The sequence below is a fragment of the Tamandua tetradactyla genome, chromosome 9 (assembly GCF_023851605.1).
Source record: "Tamandua tetradactyla isolate mTamTet1 chromosome 9, mTamTet1.pri, whole genome shotgun sequence".
NCBI classification, from domain to species: Eukaryota; Metazoa; Chordata; class Mammalia; order Pilosa; family Myrmecophagidae; genus Tamandua; species Tamandua tetradactyla.
Window position 1 is genome coordinate 48102083 of NC_135335.1, and position 20058 is coordinate 48122140.

The 20058-nt window shown below is 43.0% G+C and overlaps 1 long non-coding RNA gene across 8 annotated transcripts in view; it reads right to left on the minus strand.

Moving 5' to 3' along the window:
- Nucleotides 1-20058, minus strand: part of LOC143647096 (uncharacterized) — a 190719-nt gene that overhangs the window by 121816 nt on the left and 48845 nt on the right. For 2 of the 8 annotated variants that reach the window (XR_013157843.1, XR_013157847.1), the window contains one exon: nucleotides 1051-1199. The exons of the other annotated variants lie outside the window; for them this stretch is intronic. This is a non-coding gene — a long non-coding RNA (uncharacterized LOC143647096). The remainder of the gene's footprint in view (nucleotides 1-1050; nucleotides 1200-20058) is intronic. 8 annotated transcript variants of the gene reach the window in all.

Sequence of the window (20058 nt, forward strand, 5' to 3'; positions counted from 1 at the left end):
CAACTATGTGATGATATTGTGAATTACTGATTATATATGTAGAACGGAATGATCATACGTAAAGAATGTTTGTGTTTCTTTCATGTCATATATTTTTTTAATTTTAATTAATAAATAAAAAAAAATTTGACAGCAACAACAACAACAAAAGGTCCAAAAATCATTTCTGGCTCGTTTGGGGAACATTTTTCAGAAACATACACTTTCAGTTACCCACAATCTTGGCCCATTCTAGATCTAACTTTCAGCTTCCTCTCCCCTGGACCTTCAGTCCAATGGTTGAGGTCTACACTAGGTAATGCTTGTGCTTACTGGAGATAACTAAAGGCATCTAAGGCCAACTCTGTTAGCCTGCTACCTTGGTCACTTTTGTGTTTGTTGGGACACACTGACTTTTTGGTTGAAGTTGGCTACAAAGAGTGGATGGTATTTTGGTTTCCTTCCAGCCAAGACGTGACCTTTCAATTATTTCCAGCCTCACCCACCCTACCCTTAATGATATAAAATACACTGAAGACAAAATCCATTGTAGTACTTACATCTGGCTAAGCCAAATAAGTGAAGACCAAACTCTGGGCCTTTCGTCCATGAAACTTTCACCCACAAACCCAGACAGCAGCAGAAAATGTGTGCTGAGCTTTGAAAGCCTGAACCTCAACTATGGTCCTATATTTATCCAGAATCCTGGGGCTTCATTGCACAGTGGGAAACTGTCAACTAGATAGTGAGTGGCAGGTTGTAGAGGGCTGGGGAGAGCATCTGCAGAAGATCACTGGCCACATCTACCTCCCAGGAAGGCTAAATTAGAAGCCACTTGAAAATCAGGGCAAGATTTCAGTGCCACAGGTATTCCAGTCTCAGGTAGCCACTTCCATGTGCTCTGAGATGACAACTGAATGGCAGTGACTTATATGTCCAGGCATTTGAGAACACCTTTCCCCAAAGTAGTCGGGTACCCGGGCACATCCTCAAAATGTGATTATATATTGTGTATACATGCAAACAACTCACATAGAGCCTGGAAAAACAAAACTGCCCACTCACACTCACCTGTCTTCCTTTCCTTTCTTCCTGACCCCAATTTTTGGCAGCAGCTGGTACTGAAGTGATGAAATGTCAGAAGGCATGGAGGGGCCCTGTGATTTCACTCCTGCTTGCTCTGAATGGTAGTATACTGGAGCCGAGAGTCCAACCTCCTCCTTTCTCAAATGAGAACACTAATCAGAGAGCTGAAGGAACTTCACCCAATTTCCCACTGCACTTAGGCAACAGAGCCAAGATCAGAATTCAAGTGCCATCCACACTTCACCACATCATACTGACTTCACCTGATTGTTTTCTGTCTGCCTCCCAGGCAAGCAGCACATGGGGAATGAGGCCCATGGAAGCCCTTGCTTTCCAGGACTGGGTAAGTGACTTCAGTAGCTCCAGGTGAGCAACTCTGGGTCACTATTGAATGCGGATCACTAGCATTTGGCCCTGGTGGGCTAAGGAAGCCTCACAAGTTCACCATGGAAACATATCTGTGCTGGTCTGAATCTGTGGTGGACCCCAGAAAAGCCATGCCCTTTGATCCTCATTCGATATTGCTGGGTGGGAGCATTTTGATTGTTTCCATGAAGATGTGACCCACTCAGTTGTGGGTGATAACTTTTGATTAGATGATTTCCATGGAGGTGTGTCTCCACCCACTGAAGGTGGAGTTGCTTGCTGGAATCCTTTAAAAGAGGAAACATTTTGGAGAGAGTCCCTTTTGGTAGAGCCACATCAAAGCCAGCAGAACCTGCCATATTCACCATGTTTCCTTCAAACTCAGAGAGAAACGTTGAATGTTGTCAGCCTTCTTGAACCAAGGTATCTTTCCCTGGATGCCTTAAATTGGACATTTCTATAGACTTGTTTTAATTGGGACATTTTCTCGGCCTTAGAACTGTAAACTAGCAACTCATTAAATTCCCCTTGTTAAAAGCCATTCCATTTCTGGTATATTGCATTCTGGCAGCTAGCAAACTAGAAGAGTGTCCCTAATTCACCAGTGACGCAGGGGCCAACTGGGTTAGATTCCTCTAGATTTGCTTCCCAAGATGTCTCCAACATCTCAAAGTGTCTCAAATTCTTGCAATATCTCAAGAATATTATTTCAAGTGGGAGAATTTTAAAACCAAGTTAATTTAAAATTACTTAAATATGAAAATAATGGATATATGTACACCCATATTACCCTGCATGGAATTTGGGCAGGAGAGATGGATGGTGACCACTTCGAAGTAAGTGCTACAGTGAGACGCGAGTTTTACCACGGCCATCCCTGAAACCAGCTTTGGATCTTGAACAAATTGATTCAACCCTGGACCTCAAGCTCCACCCTGCTCTAACACTCTGCAATTCTATCCTTTGGCTAATTGAGCCACAGTAGGCAACTCATTTAAGTGTTTTTTATAGAGGTCAGGGACAGAGCTCAAAGCCACAAAGACTTCAAACTAAGAATGATACTAGGACACTGTCATCTTGACCTTCACTCTATAGTTGGGGAACCCAAGCCCAGGAGACTTTGTGAATCATCCAAAGTCACATGAATGCATGCCAACTCAACACAGAGAAACCAACTACTCTGACCCCTGCATTCCCAAGGCCCTGACTCCCATGGAGCATTTGTCTTTAATCCAAAGACCATGCCAAGGGCTCTCAGGCCCAGCCTGAGAAAAAGACCTGTTGGAAGCCACTTAGTTGTCACTACGAAGAATCAAAAAGTAAAACAAAACAAAAAATTTGCTGTTGGTCAGAAACAGTGAACAGAGCACCATGAGTAAATAGTTGTCAAAAATGTCACAGTTACTGATGCTCTTTCCAGAGCCTGGTCTGGGTAGGAGGTTGAGGATTTCAAACAAACACACAGTCCTTTGGTAGGTCAGTGATATCTAAGGTTCTCACGTCATAGTAGAGTGGGGTGGAGGGGATGACGCAGGCATTTGCTAAGATGGTGCTGAATTGAGGGACTTACATGCTTGAAGTAGGAGGGAAGAGAACAATGAGAAGTGAAAAATGGGAAAGAAAGGAAGCAACACAGAGCAAAGGTAGAGCAGGTGGAGGTGGGGGGTGGGGTAGGAACAAAACGATTAATGTAAATGCATTAAACAGAGACCATTCAGTAAAGACAAGACTCAGGTTCAGAAAAATGGACAGCAGTCAAAGACCCTGAGAACGGGGCAGCCCCACCAAAGCATGCAAGAGAAGGAGATGATTCAGAGGCTCAGGGCTGTTGAAAAGGACTGACCAACCTCATCTGGGTGTGAAACAAAGATTTCACTGCCGCATGACCGAAAGTAAAAACAGACATCCAGGAAGAAATCATTACAATCAGTTTAGCTGGCATGATGAGCAAGAGTGCTCAGCATTCTGTGTTATGCAAATGAAACTTTGGCCAACATGACCACCTTTGTCCCAGCCCCTTATAGCTGGGTTGACATGACAAGATGTGGACTGGGAGAGAGGCAAGAACACTGGATTCAGAGTGAGAAGTTCTAGGTTTAAAGATGATGGCCCTGAACAAGTTATTTCACTTCTCTAAGCCTCAATGTTTTCGTCTGTAATTTGGTAATGAGACTGTCATGAGACAAGGCACCTAAAAGCAGAGTGCAGCAAAATGTATGAGATGTTATCTTTATCCCACCAATAAGCATCTTGGAGGAATAAATTCACCCTCTTTGGAAACCTATCTTGGGGAAAGTTTGGATGGGGTAGGTCCCACAGTTAGTATGTCCAGTGTGTTAGGCTGGAATCAGGCTCTTAGCATTATCTCCTGGGTTCTTTCCTCTACGACAGGAAGCTAGGTCCATGAATGGAGGTGATTTTCTCTTGCCCAGCAGTCAAGAAGCATGGGCAGAGCCAGAAGGTCTAAACTGATAGGTACAAAGAAACCAGCAGGTGCTGGAGATACCTGAAGAAAGAGGCTCTTGGTTCCCATGGTGTTTTACCTCTGATGCCAAAAGGAAGTCTGAGTCACCTCCACTTAGGAAAGTGTCATCTAAGAAGACCCACCCCATATTGACTGAATTTGGTCCTCTCTGCGACCCAGGCTGATCCCAGCAACAGCGTCTTGAAGTAGATACTGTGAGGTCCAGGCCAGTGATCCCCAACAGATTCAGAAAGGGAAACAGAAATGCTGGGAACAGACTAAATTCTGGGTCTAAAGTCAAATTCCCTGCCCTGAGTGACTTTCTCAATTATATAGAGTCCATTTCGGAGTCTTGTCCCAAGAGCATATCTGCTAAATTTGAGAAATCAAGGTCAGACTTCACCAGGATCCCTACCTGGTGGTATGTGAGCCCTTGCATTCAGAAACTAGGGAATCCTTACTCCCTTGGGGTTTAGGCTGGCTTCACAGATAAAAAACAGAGACCAATGTCTTTGGCCCCCAGGAAGTATTGGGGGAAAACCTGCTCATGGTTGATTCCCCAGAGAATAAGCCTGTGGTCGCTGTCCCAACTCTGGTCTGGGAGTCAGGTGGAAAGTTGATCATGCCAGGCTCCAAATGGGAGGAGAAGCACACCATGAGCCCACTGTCTGGTGCTTGCTTTCCTCTAACTACTGCCAGCCTCCAATCCCAACTCCCAGGTCCCAGATATTTACACTACTCTCCATAGGCCTGGGAGGCCTGGCATGCTCCCACAGATGCTCCTACAAGACCCACCCAGAGAATAGCTCAACTGGCAGAGCCACTGACCCATGCAATCTGGCCTGAACCTGGGAATTTCTGTTCCTGGTAGGGTGCCCTACAAATCCACTAGAGCCCCCTACTTTGTCCAACCCTACATAATCTCCCGAACAGACAGGACCCCTCCCAATCAATTCCCCCATCAAGTTCCAAAGACCCTTCTTTGTCTCTCCTCCAGAGAGGGAACACTTTACACCCTCAACTTCAAATGGCTGGTCTCCCTTGGAACAAATGCTTCCCTAAGCCCTGTGAGAGGAAATTTGCCACTGTGAGTTCTCATAGGTGGGGTGACTGCCCCTGGGAACCCATTCGACTTCATGCATGTCTTCCACTTATGGCACATGTCTGTTGCCTAAGGAGCAAATTCTTAAATGACCAGATGGACAGAGAAATTTGCCTTTTATAAGGCCAACAGGGCCACCTGCTGGGTTGTCCAATTAACACTGACATGACCACACCAAAGGATTCCTGAACGTATAAGATTTCCAATGATTCTTTGGGGGTCTGTCTACTTCCAAGTAGAAATTCATGGGTTTCCACTGTCAGGGCGGAGAAATAAGCAGGTGGCTTTGTTAAAGAGTTTGGCATGGGATAGAAATTTCCCTCAAACATCTTCCATAGCTTTCAAACCTGATATTAATAATGTAAGATTTCATTTCCCCATAATTTTACCAAAAAGAAGACAACAAAGAGTGTAGAGTCCCTACAGAGTCTTTCTATGTACTACATTTGTATCTTTCATATATCACTCATGCACCATTTTTCCTTTCAGTTTTCTGGTGAAACCATCAACCTCCACATTAAGCCAACGGCCTGCTGAGGCCCCTGCAGGATTGCATCATGAACTGTGCCTTGAATGGATTAGGCACCCTTGTGGTGTTAGGCTTTCTCCCTTCCTCAATGCGACTCTTTATATATGAGTTTAGGGGCCAAGTTTGTCTATGTGTCTTGGTATAGGTATAGTGCATGTGTATGTCATAAGATTGCTTCATGCATTATTGTGTATTCCTGGTGCTTTCTACTCATGCCTTTATGGATTTCTGCCCATCTGTGTGCACTGACTTATGAATCACTGCACATCTGTATGCATATCAGTACTACTGTGTGCCAGGGACCACCAACCTTTTTGTAATATCCAAGATATAGTAGTTTAGACTTTGGGAGCCATGTGCTCTCAGTGAAATATATTCAATCTTGCCATTGTGGCAGATAGGCAGCGAGAGACTATAAGCAAATAAACCTGTGGCAGTTGTTGCAAGATAAATGTTACTTACAAAAACAAGCAGCAGAGAACATTAGGCCTGATGGCTATAGGTTTCTTACATCTCCTCAATCTAACACATCAAGGAATCTGGGGATCTAATGCATTTTTCTTTTGATCTCTCTGTCTGTCTCTCTCTCTCCCTTGGTGTGGATAGATGAGAGAGAGAGAGAGAGAGAGATGTCTCTATGTCTATATATCCATCTCTCAATCACTTACATCCTCCTCTTGTGCTTGCACAGTGTTGGTCTCTGGAAGATGACATCAAAGAGAAGACTCTTTTTTGGTAGGAAGGGGCCCCAGTACTTCATGGCAGTCAGCATTGCTCCTTCTCTCTTCTTTCTATTCCCTGGAATGTGGGTATGGTCAGGACACAGCTGCTCCTCACTGACCTGCTGGAATTTGATGACACCCAGGGGCAAGCAAGGTGGTGAGTGGGCACAGTGGATATGGGTGGAGAGCATGCTTGGGACTCAGGAAGGAAAATGAATGTGTGGTGAGGAGCCCTGCGTGCTGGGCCATGTTCACACCCTCTGCTCTGTGAGCACAACAGGACACTTCCTCTTCTACCCCTTGGTTTCCACTCCTGTCACACTGAAGTAATTATGTCTGCCATGAGTTTCTATAGGATTTATGGAAACAAAGGGAATATTAGATGCAAATGTGCTTTACACACTATGAAGCACTAGTACAGCACCGATCTTTCTTATTTTTCTTAGTATTATTCAGAGATTAATGACCTTTTATTTAAAAATTACAAGGAAATATTTATTTTTTAAAGATTACAAAGAAATGTTTCCCACTCAGATCCTTTGTTTGTCATCTCAGAATTAAACAGTATTGCTTTCCTGGGTATCCTTCCAGAAATTATTTATGCATAATGCAAAAATATGTGTGGTTTATGGTAGCACCCCCATGCCAGTACTTCCAGAAAGAAATATGATGAGAACCACATATATACTTTATATTTTCTAAGATCCACTATTAAAAATATTAAAAAGAAATAGGAAATAGGAAAAATTGATCATAATGATACATTTTATTTATTTCAATATATTTAAAAACATATCTGTTCATAGATGAGAGGGTCTATATCTGAACACTCTATTCAATTCCATTGGTCGATATATCTATCTTTATGCCAGTACCATACTGTTTTGACCACTGTAGCTTCATAACATGCCTTCAAGTCAGGCAGCATGAGACCTCTGGCTTCATTTTTTTTTCCTCAGGACACTTTTAGCAATTCAGGGCACCCTACCATTCCAGATAAATTTGCTTGCTGGTTTTTCTATTTCTGAAAAGTAAGTTGTTGGGATTTTGATTGATATTGCATTGAATCTATAAATCAATTTAGGTAGAATTGACATCTTAACTATATTTAGTCTTCCAACTTCATCAAGAAAGTAAAAACACAGCCTAAACAATGGGAGACAATATTTGGAAATGACATATCAAATAAAGGTCTAGTATCCAGAATTTATAAAGAGATTGTTCAACTCAACAACAAAAAGACAGCCAATCCAATTACAAAATGGAAAAAAAAGACTTGAATAGACACTTCTGAGAAGAGGAACTATAAATGGCCAAAAGGTACATGAAGAGATGCTCAACTTCCCTGGCCATTCGAGAAATGCAAATCAAAACCATAATGAGATATCATCTCACACCCACCAGAATGGCCATTATCAACAAAACAGAAAATGACAAGTGCTGGAGAGGATGTGAAGAAAAAGGCACACTTATTCACTGTTGGTGGGAATGTCAAATGGTGCAACCGCTGTGGAAAGCAGGTTGGTGGTTCCTCAGAAAGCTGAATATAGAATTGCCATATAGGACATAACGGTAAAGACACAAATGGACATTTTCACACCAATGTTTATAGCAGCATTATTTACAGTTGCAAAGAGATGGAAACAGCCAAAATGTCCATCAACAGATGAATGGCTAAACAAACTGTGGTATATACATATGATGGAATATTATGCAGCTTTAAGACAGCATAAAGTTATGAAGTATGTAACAACATGGATGGACCTTGAGGACATTTTGCTGAGATTAGCCAAAAACAAAAGGACAGATACTGTATGGTCTCACTGATATGAACTGACATTAGTGAATAAACTTGGAATATTTTGTTGGTAACAGAGACTATCAGGAGATAGAAATAGGGGAAGATATTGGGTAATTGGAGCTGAAGGGATACAGATTGTGCAACAGGGCTGAATATAAAAACTCAGAAATGGACAGCACAATACTACCTAACTGTAATACAATTATGTTAAAACACTGAATGAATCTGCATGTGAGAATGATAGAGAGAGGAGGGCTGGGGGCATAAATGAAATCAGAAAGAAAGATAGATGTTAAAGATTGAAATGGTATAATCTAGGAATGCCTGGAGTGTATAATAATAGTGACTAAATGTACAAATTTTAAAAATGTTTGTGCATGAGGAAGAATAGAGGAATGTTATTACTGCAGGGTGCTGAAAATAGATGTAATTAATATTTTAAAATTTCAACTTATGTGTGAGACTAAAGCAAAAAATGTTCATTTGGTACAAAATTTATGTTTTGACTAGTGCATTTCCTAATACAACTTATGTAGATAGCTTGATTGAATACCATAAGTCCTTGGGATCGTGGGTAGGACATGAGATTTTGTTGGTTTGTCCAGAGTGATGCCCCAATGAATCTCAGAGTGATTTGATCAGTGAGTGGAAAAGTATTTGCAAAGTCCCCTTTGGGGAATGGTGAGAACGGGGAGAAATTCAACTTCCCCAAGTTGAATTTTTGATATTCTCACAAGCAGTGTGGACAACCACAGCTATAGGCTGAGCCCCCAGTCTTGGGGTTAGTTCATATGAAACTGAACCCCGCAAAGGATAGGTCAAGTCTACTTAAAATTTAGGCCTAAGAGTCACCCCCAAGGGAGCCTCTTTTGTTACTCAGATGTGGCCTCTCTCTCCAGACAACACAACAGGCAAACTCACCACTCTCCCCCTGTCTACATGGGACATGACTTCCTGGTGACATGGGGCAGAAATACTAGAATGAGCTGAGACTCAGCATCAAGGGCTTGAGGAAAACCCTAGAATGGGCTGAGACTCAGCATCAAGGGATTGAAAAAATCTTCTCGACCAGAAGGGGGAAGAGTGAAATAAGACAAAGTGTCAATGGTTGAGAGATTCCAAACAGAGTCGAGAGGTTGTCCTGGAGGTTATGCTTATGCATTAAGTAGATATCACCTTGTTAATCAAGATGTAATGGAGAGGCTGGAGGGAACTGCCTGAAAATGTAGAGCTGTGTTCCAGTAGCCATGTTTCTTGATGATGATTGAATAATGATATAGCTTTCACAATGTGACTGTGTGATTGTGAAAACCTTGTGTCTGATGCTCCTTTTATCTACCTTGTCAACAGATGAGTAGAACATATGGAATAAAAATAAATAATAGGGGGAACAAATGTTAAAATAAATTTAGTTTGAAATACTAGTGATCAATGTAAGGAAGGGGTAAGGGGTAAGGTATGTATAATCTTTTTTTTTCTGTTTTTGTATTCTTTCTTTTTCTGTTGTCTTTTTATTTCTTTTTCTGAATTGATGCAAACATTCGAAGAAATTATGGCTATGCAGCTAAGTGATGATATTGTGAGTTACTGATTATATATGTAGAATGGAATGATCACAGGTGAATGTTTTAGTTCATTTGTTGTTAATTTTTTTATTAATAAATTAATTAAAAAACATATCTGTTCAACATGTTAAGTATAAGATACATTGAGAAATTTTACCTTTTTTATTTCATACCAAACTGCAATCTGCTTATAGCATTTACTGAGCCTCTAAATCCAGACACAAGGCTGGTGGTCACTGAATCCAATAGGGCTTCTGTACTTTCCAATGTGTACCTTGTTTTTTTTCACTTGGCAGGTTATTTAGAACTCAAAATGGTCCTCGTTAGCATGCACAGGTAACCTTCATTCCTGCTCACTGCTGTACTATGTTCCCTCGTATGGGTATGCCCTGATTCATGTAACCTCTATCACTCATGCAGGAGTCTCTAGTCTTTTGAGGTTACAAACAACAGTGTTGTGAAAATCTGCATAGATGACTTCACAGGCAGGTGCAAGTCGATTTTAGGAGAAGATGCTAGAATTGCAATTGCCAAGTTAAAGGGTCTTGACCATTTTCCTGATTTCATAATGAGCATAAATGTAGAAATCCTCCAATTCTCAGTTCCTATAGCACTGAGCCCTCTTCCCCTGCCAGCATAACTCAACATCGTCCCTTTATGTGTTCCTTTAAAGATTCATGAGCTTTGAGATGCATGGGTGGTTCAGACAGAATGCTCCCCTTCCTTGCCAGAAACCCAGATTTGATTCCTGGACCATGCATATCACCCCACCCCCCCAAAAGAAGATTCATGAGCTTTATTTCTGTGTACACTCTGGTGCTGCAGAGTCTTGCTTTTAATCTTTATTAGGTTGGCCAAGAGAAGGCTTTAGTCCAGGGGTAATGACTCCCCCCTACCCCCACCACCAACAGAGGCCTTCCCCCAAGGTTCCCTGAATTGTGAGCTTCTTCTATTCTTTTTCCTGGTGGAGACACGACCTCCTTCCTTCCCAGGTGAGCTCTGTGGACAACGCTGTCCATCACTGTCTCCTGTGGTCTTCTGAGGCCTTGACTGACCTCTTAGGTTTGACTGAGCCTAAGACTTGAGGGGAGCCCTCTGCAGAGCCCTGAAGTTCACTCTCTGTTGCTTGCCCACATTCTCTCTTTGCAGCTCTTTCTGCTCTATGCAGCTTTCTCCCTTCTGTCCTCTTCCTGCAAATGGAGCTACATCTGTTTCCCAGAATCCCAGTCCCATGTCCTGACCTCAAGACACTTCCAGGCCAACCTGGGTGTGCCAAACCTGCAAATGGCCTCCAGGCCACATGCTGTGGGCAATGACCTTGTGTTTGTCCCTCCCTTATGGGTCCCTGCCCTCCATGATTTTTGTCCAGTGCCTGGAACTGTTGTTTCATATACTGTGTTTCTCACAAATGTGTGTATGTGGGTTACGTACATCTGTTTTACAGCAGGGAAGTTTAGGTTTAGGGGGATGAAGCGAGAAGCAGAAAAGTCTGGTGAAAGGAGCTATAGGATCTGAGCCCTGATTTTGGATCAGCTATTGACTTGATGGACAGCTTTGCATAAGAGCCTTTATTTACCCATCTGGAAGATGAAGCAAATACTAGCGTCACTGAGCTAATCTGCATATATTAACAACCCTAGCAGTTTGGCACACACATTAGCTCCCATTTTGCAGATGAGGACACAGAGGAAGGGGACATCTAAGTGATTTGTTCAAGAAAGATGCAAGCTGGGATTTGGAGATAGGCTAACTGTTATAATGATATGTCTTAACAACTACCCTCTACTGCCTCCAGGAGCTGCAGACCGAGGATGTAGTGACCTCTGGGCCACTCCATGCTCTGAGCTCCTAGGTTCCATACCTGTCAAAAACCATCTGTGCATAAATGTCCTACACAGTGATTCATGGCCCTTTCAGACACTTCTCAACACCATTCCTTATTTAAAGGTCCAGCCTTTCAAACCACACTACCTGTCACTCTAAGGCCAAAGAGGACTTCAGTCAAATCTTCAAGTAATGAATTATGATCTGGAGTCAAAAGACTTATGCATGTGGCCTTGGAAACACCTACTCCTTCATGAACCTCAGTTTCTCATATGCAGGCCACTGCAGCCACAGACAGTGGGAAATCCCTGAACTCAATGGTAACCACAAAACCAACTACAACCTCCTCAGATTTCTCATCATACAAGAAACCCCTTATCCAAAGGATCCCATGAAACAAAGTCTGTCACCATCAACACCTGTCCTGCCCTATGCCTAGTGCTCCCTGCACTTTGTCAAGCCTGCCGTCACCCAGAGCTATGCAGTGGGTGCCTCAGAACCTAGTCTCCACATGCTCACAAGGCTAGGAATCATGATGGGTAGGCTGTGGTCCTGTGTGTTGGAAACTCCAGAGCCCCATTGTCAAGCCACATTTTCATGCTGAAAGGGTATTTCCCTTGGCAGGCTTCTCTTTACAGAAAAGCCTGTCACAGTGCCTACCACATTTTATCTTCTGCAATGTGTTCTCGGTCCAGGGTGAGCCTCTCCAGGCTCTTCATCCCAGGCCCATGGGCAACTGTACACATTGATAGGACCAGCCATCAGAATGGCTACAAACGAGGAGTCATGGGCAAGCTACCACCCTGACTGGCCCTGCCCTCTGGGGAGCTCTGATTCTGCCCCTTTATGTGGAGCTGCCTGGGAGGACCAGCAGCAGAGGGTCTGAGTCCACTGATGCTCAGAGCTTCTCTCCAGTGAGAGGCTGGAAAGCTGAGCAGTCAAACAAGGCAGCTCAATGGACAGGTGGGAGTCCAAAGCTGCTTGTTCAGGAAGATCTTGCGCATGTGACTGACCTTTCAGGTATAATCAGAGTCAGTGAGGGTTTAGTCAAATGCTATCCAAAGAGTTAGAAGTAAGTGTACAGATACACTGCTTGAAATTAGAAAAAAATGCATCGCATCTTTTAAACTTTCATTAGTTAAAAATATATTAAGGCCACAGTCTCTTCAGTGGAATATACTATGATCAAAGCCATTTCTGTGGAAGCAAAGATAGAGATTGCTCTATTTTTAACAGTCACTAACTCAGCCATTCATACAATCATTCACTCATTCACTTATTCTCTGTATACTCTACTATGCTGCTGCAGAAACACAGACTCAGGTCCCTGGGTTTCCCACCCTTACTACGGAGTCCCTCAAAATATCTGGGTAAAACTGGAGCTACACTGCAAATGGTGATGGAGGTAAGTTTAGATAAAGGAAATTACATAAAGCGGATGTAAAGGGCGGCAGCTCAACTCCAGGTAGCACTCCATGGCATGCAACAGCTTACATGGAGATTACATATAGAATGAGAACAAACAACGCACAGAGCCAAACCAGGCAAGTCCACAAGACTCATTTTACATGCTCAGGGATGGGAATGGAATCCTTTGGTGTATGTAAACAGAGGCTTTGTACCAAACCACTCTCACACTCACAGTCAAAGAGCAGCATCCCATACATAGTTATCTGCCCCACATACCAAATACTCTCTGATTAAGTAAAAACACTCTCATTCTCTGAGGCTAGGTCAGGGCTCTTGGAACACTTTCTGCACTGTTTTCAGAAAGCTGAGGGTGGAGAGGGGGTAAGGGGTGGAAGTAAGGACTGCACACAAGAAATTATTTCTTCTACAGCTAAGGTAGCTCCTAGCCCCTATGAGCCTCAAGTTCTCCACCAACTGGAAGGTTGGAATTGAATCGCTAAGAACCTGTCCAGGCATGTTTTAAGCAATAAGCTTTCTTATACAGCACTTCTAATTTTACAAAAAAAGAACTGCAGAGAAAGTACAGTGTTTCCATATACCCTTTCCCAATCCCAGCATTTCCTTTCATTAACATCTTACTATAAGCAACCAGGGAGGATACATTTTACTAATTGAAATCCATAGTGTATGTTAAGGTTCACTCTCTGCCTACACAGTTCTGTGGTTTGACAGATGCATGATGCCACTTCTTCAGCAATATAGTGGCCTCCAAAACACTTCGACTCCGCTAACAGTACTCTGTGCTGCACTTATATATCCTGCACAACCCCCAAATGGGTGGCATCCTTAGATCTTTTCACTGCCTGTAATTTTGACTTTTCCACAAAGTTTGTGTAGGTGGAATCCTAAGAAGGACCCTGGTATGAACTGTGGCCCTTGCATATGTTATTTTTGAAAGAAGCCCACATTTCTGAGGTGGTTGCAAAGCTCTCAGAGAGGATCTTTGACTTCTAATGCCAGGGAACTAAGAGGTACTGATGCTCCTGGCCACATGACTGACACTGAAATGCACATTTGTTCTGGAGTTTGCTTTAGGAAAAGGGGGCTTGTGTATTTCTTTCAGGAAGACACAGAAGGTTCACTGGACCTTCTCATTTCTCCCATGTACAATAAACTGACATTCCTGCATGAATTTCACTTTATAGTTGAATAACGAGGTGAGAACAGATATGTTATTCAAATCAACACAAATCAATCCAGAGATGGATTGGCTTTTAATAAAAGGGGATTTATTAAGCTAAAAATGTGTAGTTCTTCAGAGGAAAGACAGCTAACTTTCAACTGAGGTTCTTCCTTACACAGGAAGGCACAGGGCGATCTTTGCTGCCCTTCTTTCCAGGTCTCCGGGTTCCAACAACTTTCCCCAGGGTGATTCGTTCCTGCATCTCAATGGTCTGGGCTGAGCTGTGAGTGTTGACATGAGGTATGCTGAGCTGCTAGGGCTGTGCTACACTGAACTCTCTCATTTAAGCATTCAGCCAATTAAATCAAACATCACTCATTACAGCAGGCATACCTCCTCACCAACTGCAGATGTAATCAGTGACACATGAGCTTCACATGCCATTGGCTCATGTCCACAGCAATAGAATTAGGCATCTTCACATGGCCAAGGTGACACCTGAACCTAATTACCACATCACTCATTCTAGTCAACCAAATCCTGAATATTCCAGTCCTAAGATTAGACAGATGGAAGCTAGTGGAAGGTAGAGGGAAGATGAGCAGCCCCAGGGATAGGAGTTGGGGATACAGCAATGAATGAGACAGAAAAAGTCCACCTTTGACAAGCTTAATATCCTAAGCATCAAGTCAGGCTTCTCCATTTCCTGCCCCTTGTGTGATCCTCAGTTTGGTGGTGCTACTACACTATTTCCAGTTTATAAATGGGGAACCTGTGGACAAAAGAAGTAAAAGGACATATCTGAGGTCAAACTAACCCCAACTGCTGAAGCCATGATTCTATGGCATATTTTCTGACACTAAAGTCTGTCCTCTTTGTCGACACTGCTCAGACTGAGAACAATCCTATCACTCTCAAATAAACCATCCCTTGGAAGCACAAAAGAAACTTGTAGGTATTGAAAATGCACCACTTGCCAAGCAGTCTACCGAGTACTTTGCATGATCAATTCATTGGTGGACTGATATCTATCATTTCTCCCCAATTTATTGAGAAGGAGACAGGGGCCCACAACATTCAAAGTTTGCAAAGCCACACAGTTTGAAAGGGGTGAAGTGGCAATCGATCCCAGTGGTCTGATTCTGGGGCCTCTACTCCCAAACTCTACTCTACATGGCACAGAATACTTTGTAACACTAGGGTGCTACACATACAAGCATACACACACTACTGCTTAGGATTTCTTCACTCAGGCTTGGGATTTCCTGGTACAACAGACTCAGTGTGCATGTCTCAGTCTTACCATCAACCCCTTCTGGGACTATGCACAAAGTATTCCACTTCCCTGGGCCTCAGTTTCTTGAAATGGAAGACAAGGGGAGTGGGCTAAAACATTTCTAAGTCTCTTCAGATACGACTGGTCATCTATCCACCTTCCTAAAGCAGAGCCCACCTAAACTTCAGAGAGCTCAGGCCAGGTATGAGACAGCAAAGGCTTGAGATGCTACTTGCCATCAGGTCCTTGGTAATCAGGTGGGAGCATCCGTGTGTCACCAGGAGAATGGGGAAGGCAGATCATCCCATGCCTCACCTCAACTGTATCCAGCATGCCAGCTGATCCACACAGTTCTCATCCCAACCACATCCAGTTGGGCATTGTTGGGGTGGTGGAACTTCCAGTGGGGGCATAGCAAAAAATCATCACACCAAAACCCACTGTCTTTAGAGCTGGTCAGCATTTGACAGTCTACAAAGCACCCCCATGGATTAGACCATCAGCCCCTTCCACCAGCCCTAACGGCTTCCACATCTTACAGATGGACACACATATGTGGGGAGAGTTGCCAATCATCCGACACAGAAAGGTGGTAAGGGCCGAGTCCTCTTGGAGAACTGCATGCTGAACCTGAGCATGGGAAGCCAAAGAGCAATGGGGAACTACCTTGAAAGTCCTTCCAGGGAGGAATTATATTTTCTACTCTGGACAGGTGCATCATTGTGAGTCCACCCAGAACTGTGAGTTCCCCAAGCCACAGCAACTGGCACCCCACCCCCACAGGCTGCTTCCCAGAGGGAAAGAAAAGAGACTTTACAAGCAGCAGGGGCTGAGCACAACCAAACGCCAATTTTGGAATTAACTGACAAATTCTGACTACTAAAAATAGGCCCTCAGCTCACCTGAACTTCGAGTAAAAGCAGAGGTCGCTGGTTTTTGCCCTGGCACAGGGGGGCAGGGCTGACAGATAAAGAAAAAAGAAAAAAAGACAGGTGTTTATGGATCTGAAAAGGTCTGGGCCCTTCAGGAAAGGAGGGGGCACATAGGACATGGAGAATGGAGATACACAGAGCAACTTACCAAATTAAGCTCTTGACTGGCAAACCGGAGGAATGGGGTTCTGCTCTGAAAAGGATTTTTCATTTTTTCTTTTGTGGCTGTGTTTCTATGGATTGATTACTCTTTGGATACAGTTGCAAGGCTTCTTGGGCTCCACTGCCCCAGGCATAGGCAGAAACAGGCTTGTTTGAGAGTTTATCTGGAGCCTGTGCATTCTCCAAGAGAGGGGTGGGGGCCCAGCTCAGGTGGAATCCCTCCCTCAAGGAATTCAGACCCCAGGGTCTGGAAAAGGGAAGTGATTAAAGCCAGCCTACAAACTCTCCTCTGTCTCCACCATGCCCACAGCAGGGAGAGTCTGCTGAAGCTAAAGGTACCGCATAACCTTATGCTTGTGGGACCCACAGGCAGAAAACTGCCACATACTGAGCAGGAGAGGAAAAACGCAGAGTCCAGAGACTTCATAGGAAAGTCTTTTAATCTGCGGGGATGCACCCTCAGGGAAAACTGACGTAGTTGACTCTTTTGACCTGAGAGGAGAACAGTTTGGTCTGGGAATGTCTGACTGGGGTGTATAATACCTAAGTAGACCCTCTTAAGGGGTAGGGTAAAGGCACCATATAGGCAGGGCAAGAAACAAAAAATGAAAACTGAAAAATTCTGATCTATTAAACAAAACCTAAGCTAGAGAACTATAATAAGCTGAACTGAATGTCAAAGAACAGATAGACAACAAAGTCATCCAGCAAGAAGATCATAGGAAAAAAAAGTGAAAACAATCTGCAGAATAAAGAAATTAACGTAATTAATGCCAGCAAAGTAAATGCCAGCAAAAAGTAAAAAATCATACTAGGAAAATTGAAGAAATGGCCCAGTCAAAGGAACAAACCAACAATTCAAATGAGATACAGGAGCTGAAACAATTAATTTAGAATGTTTGAACAGAAATGGAAAACCAAATAAAAAATCAAATCAATAAATTGAGGGAGGATAGAAAGAAGGCAAGAAATGAACAAAAAGAAGAAATCAAAAGTCTGAAAAAACAAATCAAAGAACTTATGGGAATGAAAGGTACAGTAGAAGAGATGAAAAAAACATTGGAAACCTACAATGTCAGATTTCAAGAAGCAGAAGATAGGATTAATGAACTGGACGACGTGACATCTGAAACCTGATAAGCAAAAGAAAATATAGGGAAAAGAATGGAAAAATAGGAGCAGGGACTCAGGGAACTGAACGACAACATGAGGTGCATGAAGATACATGCTATGGGTGTCCCAGAAGGAGAAGAGAAGGGAAAAGGAGGAAAAAAATTAATGGAGGAAATTGTCACTGAAAATTTCCCAATCCTTATAAAAGACTTTGAGGTTCCAAGAAGTGCAGGGTACGCCAAAGAGAACAGATCCAAATAGATGTACTCCAAGACATTTACTAATCAGAATGTCAGACATTAAAGAGAAAGAGAGAATTTTGAAAGAAGCAAGAGAAAAACAATCCATCACATACAAGGGAAGTCCAAAAGACAATGCTTAGATTTCTCAGCATAAACCACAGGGGCAAGAAGACAGGGGGATGATATATTTAAGATACTAAAAGAGAAAAACTGCCAACCAAGAATTCTATATCCAACAAAACTGTCCTTCAAAAATAATGGGGAAATTAAAACATTTTCAGACAAAAATTCACTGAGAGAATTTGTGACCAAGAGACAAGCTCTGCAAAAAAATATTAAAGGGAGCACTGGAAACAGATAAGAAAAGACAGGAGAGAGAGGCGTGGAGAAGAGATTAGAAATGAAGACAATCAGTAAAGGTAAAAAGAAGAAAAATTAGACATGACACATAAAATCCAACAGGCAAAATGCTAGACGAAAGTACTGCCTGGACAGTAATAACACTAAATGTTAATGGATTAAACTTCCCAAAAGAAAGAAACTGACTGGCAGAATGGATTAAAAAACAGGACCCATCTGTAGGCTGTCTACAGGAAACACATCTTAGACCCAAGGATAAACATAGGTTGAAAGTGAAAGGTTGGGAAAAGATATTCCATGCAAATAATAATCAGAAAAGAGCAGGAGTAGCTATACTAATATCCAACAAATTAGACTTCAAATATAAAACAGTTAACAGAGAAAAAGAAGGACATGATGTATTAATAAAAGGAACAATTCAACAAGACAGAACAATCATAAATATTTATGCACTGAGCCAGAATGCTCCAAAATAAATGAGGCAAACATTGAAAACACTGAAAAGAGAAATAGACACATCTACCATAATAGTTGGAGACTTCAATTCCCCACTCTCATCAATGGACAGAAGAACATCTAGACAGAGGATCAATAAAGAAACAGACAGGACTTCCGGAGAAGATGGTGGCTTAGTAAGACGCACGGGTCTTAGTTCCTCCTCCAGAAAAGCAACTAAAGAAACAGAAACAATACGAAACAGCTCCCGGAGCCACGACAGAGACCAAAAAGACAGCGTACCCCATTCTTGAACGGCTGAACGGGCAGGGAGAATCCGCTGCGGTGAGATACCCGAGGGGCATGCGTTTTCCCGGCCGGGGTGGCTGGCGACTGGGGTCCCCTCCACGCACGTGGCTCCCGGGTCTGACTGGGAACGTTGGATAGCGGGGCTCTTCCACCACGCTTGGCGTCTCGGGCCAGCTGGGCAATTTGGACCGGCACTCGCCCAAGCCGCGGCGGCCGGCGACCCACCTCCACGCGCGGTTTTCCGGGTCGACTGCGAGATTCGGATTGGCAAGTTAAAGGAGCCACAGCATCTTTTACTGGTGGGACCCGCAGACAGACGAGCGCCAAGAGAGCCACCTATTGGGCAGGAAAAGAAAAACAGAGCCCAGAGATTTCACAGAAAAACCTTTCAACCAGCCGGGTCCCACACCCAGGGAAATCTGATCAAATGCACAGACACCAGCAGAAAAAAATGGATGACGCTCGGAAAATTGAAGATATGGCCCAGTCAAAGGAACAAACCAATAGTTCAAATGAGATACAGGAGCTGAGACAACTAATGCTGAATATACGAAGAGAAATGGAAAAAACTTTTCAAAAACCAAATCAATAAATTGTGGGAGGACATGAAGAAGACATGGGCTGAACAAAAAGAAGAAATAGAAAATCTGAAAAAACAAATCACAGAACTTATGGGAGTGAAGGACAAAGAAGAAAAAATGGAAAAAACAATGGATACCTACAATGGTAGATCTAAAGAGACAGAAGCTACAATTAGTGAACTGGAGGATGGAACATCTGAATAGCAAAAAGAAACAGAAACTATAGGAAAGGAATGGAAAAACTTGAGCAGGGGATCAGGGAACTGAATGACAATATGATGCGCACAAATATACGTGTTGTGGGTGTCCCAGAAGGAGAAGAGAAGGGAAAAGGAGGAGAAAAACTAATGGAAGAAATTATCACTGAAAATTTCCCAACTCTTATGAAAGACCTAAATTTACAGATCCAAGAAGTGCAGTGCACCCCATAGAGAATAGACCCAAATAGGCGTTCTCCAAGACACTTACTAGTTAGAATGTCAGAGGTCAAAGAGAAAGAGAGGATCTTGAAAGCAGCAAGAGAAAAACAATCCGTCACATACCACGGAAATCCAATAAGACTATGTGTAGATTTCTCAGCAGAAACCATGGAAGCTAGAAGACAGTGGGATGATATA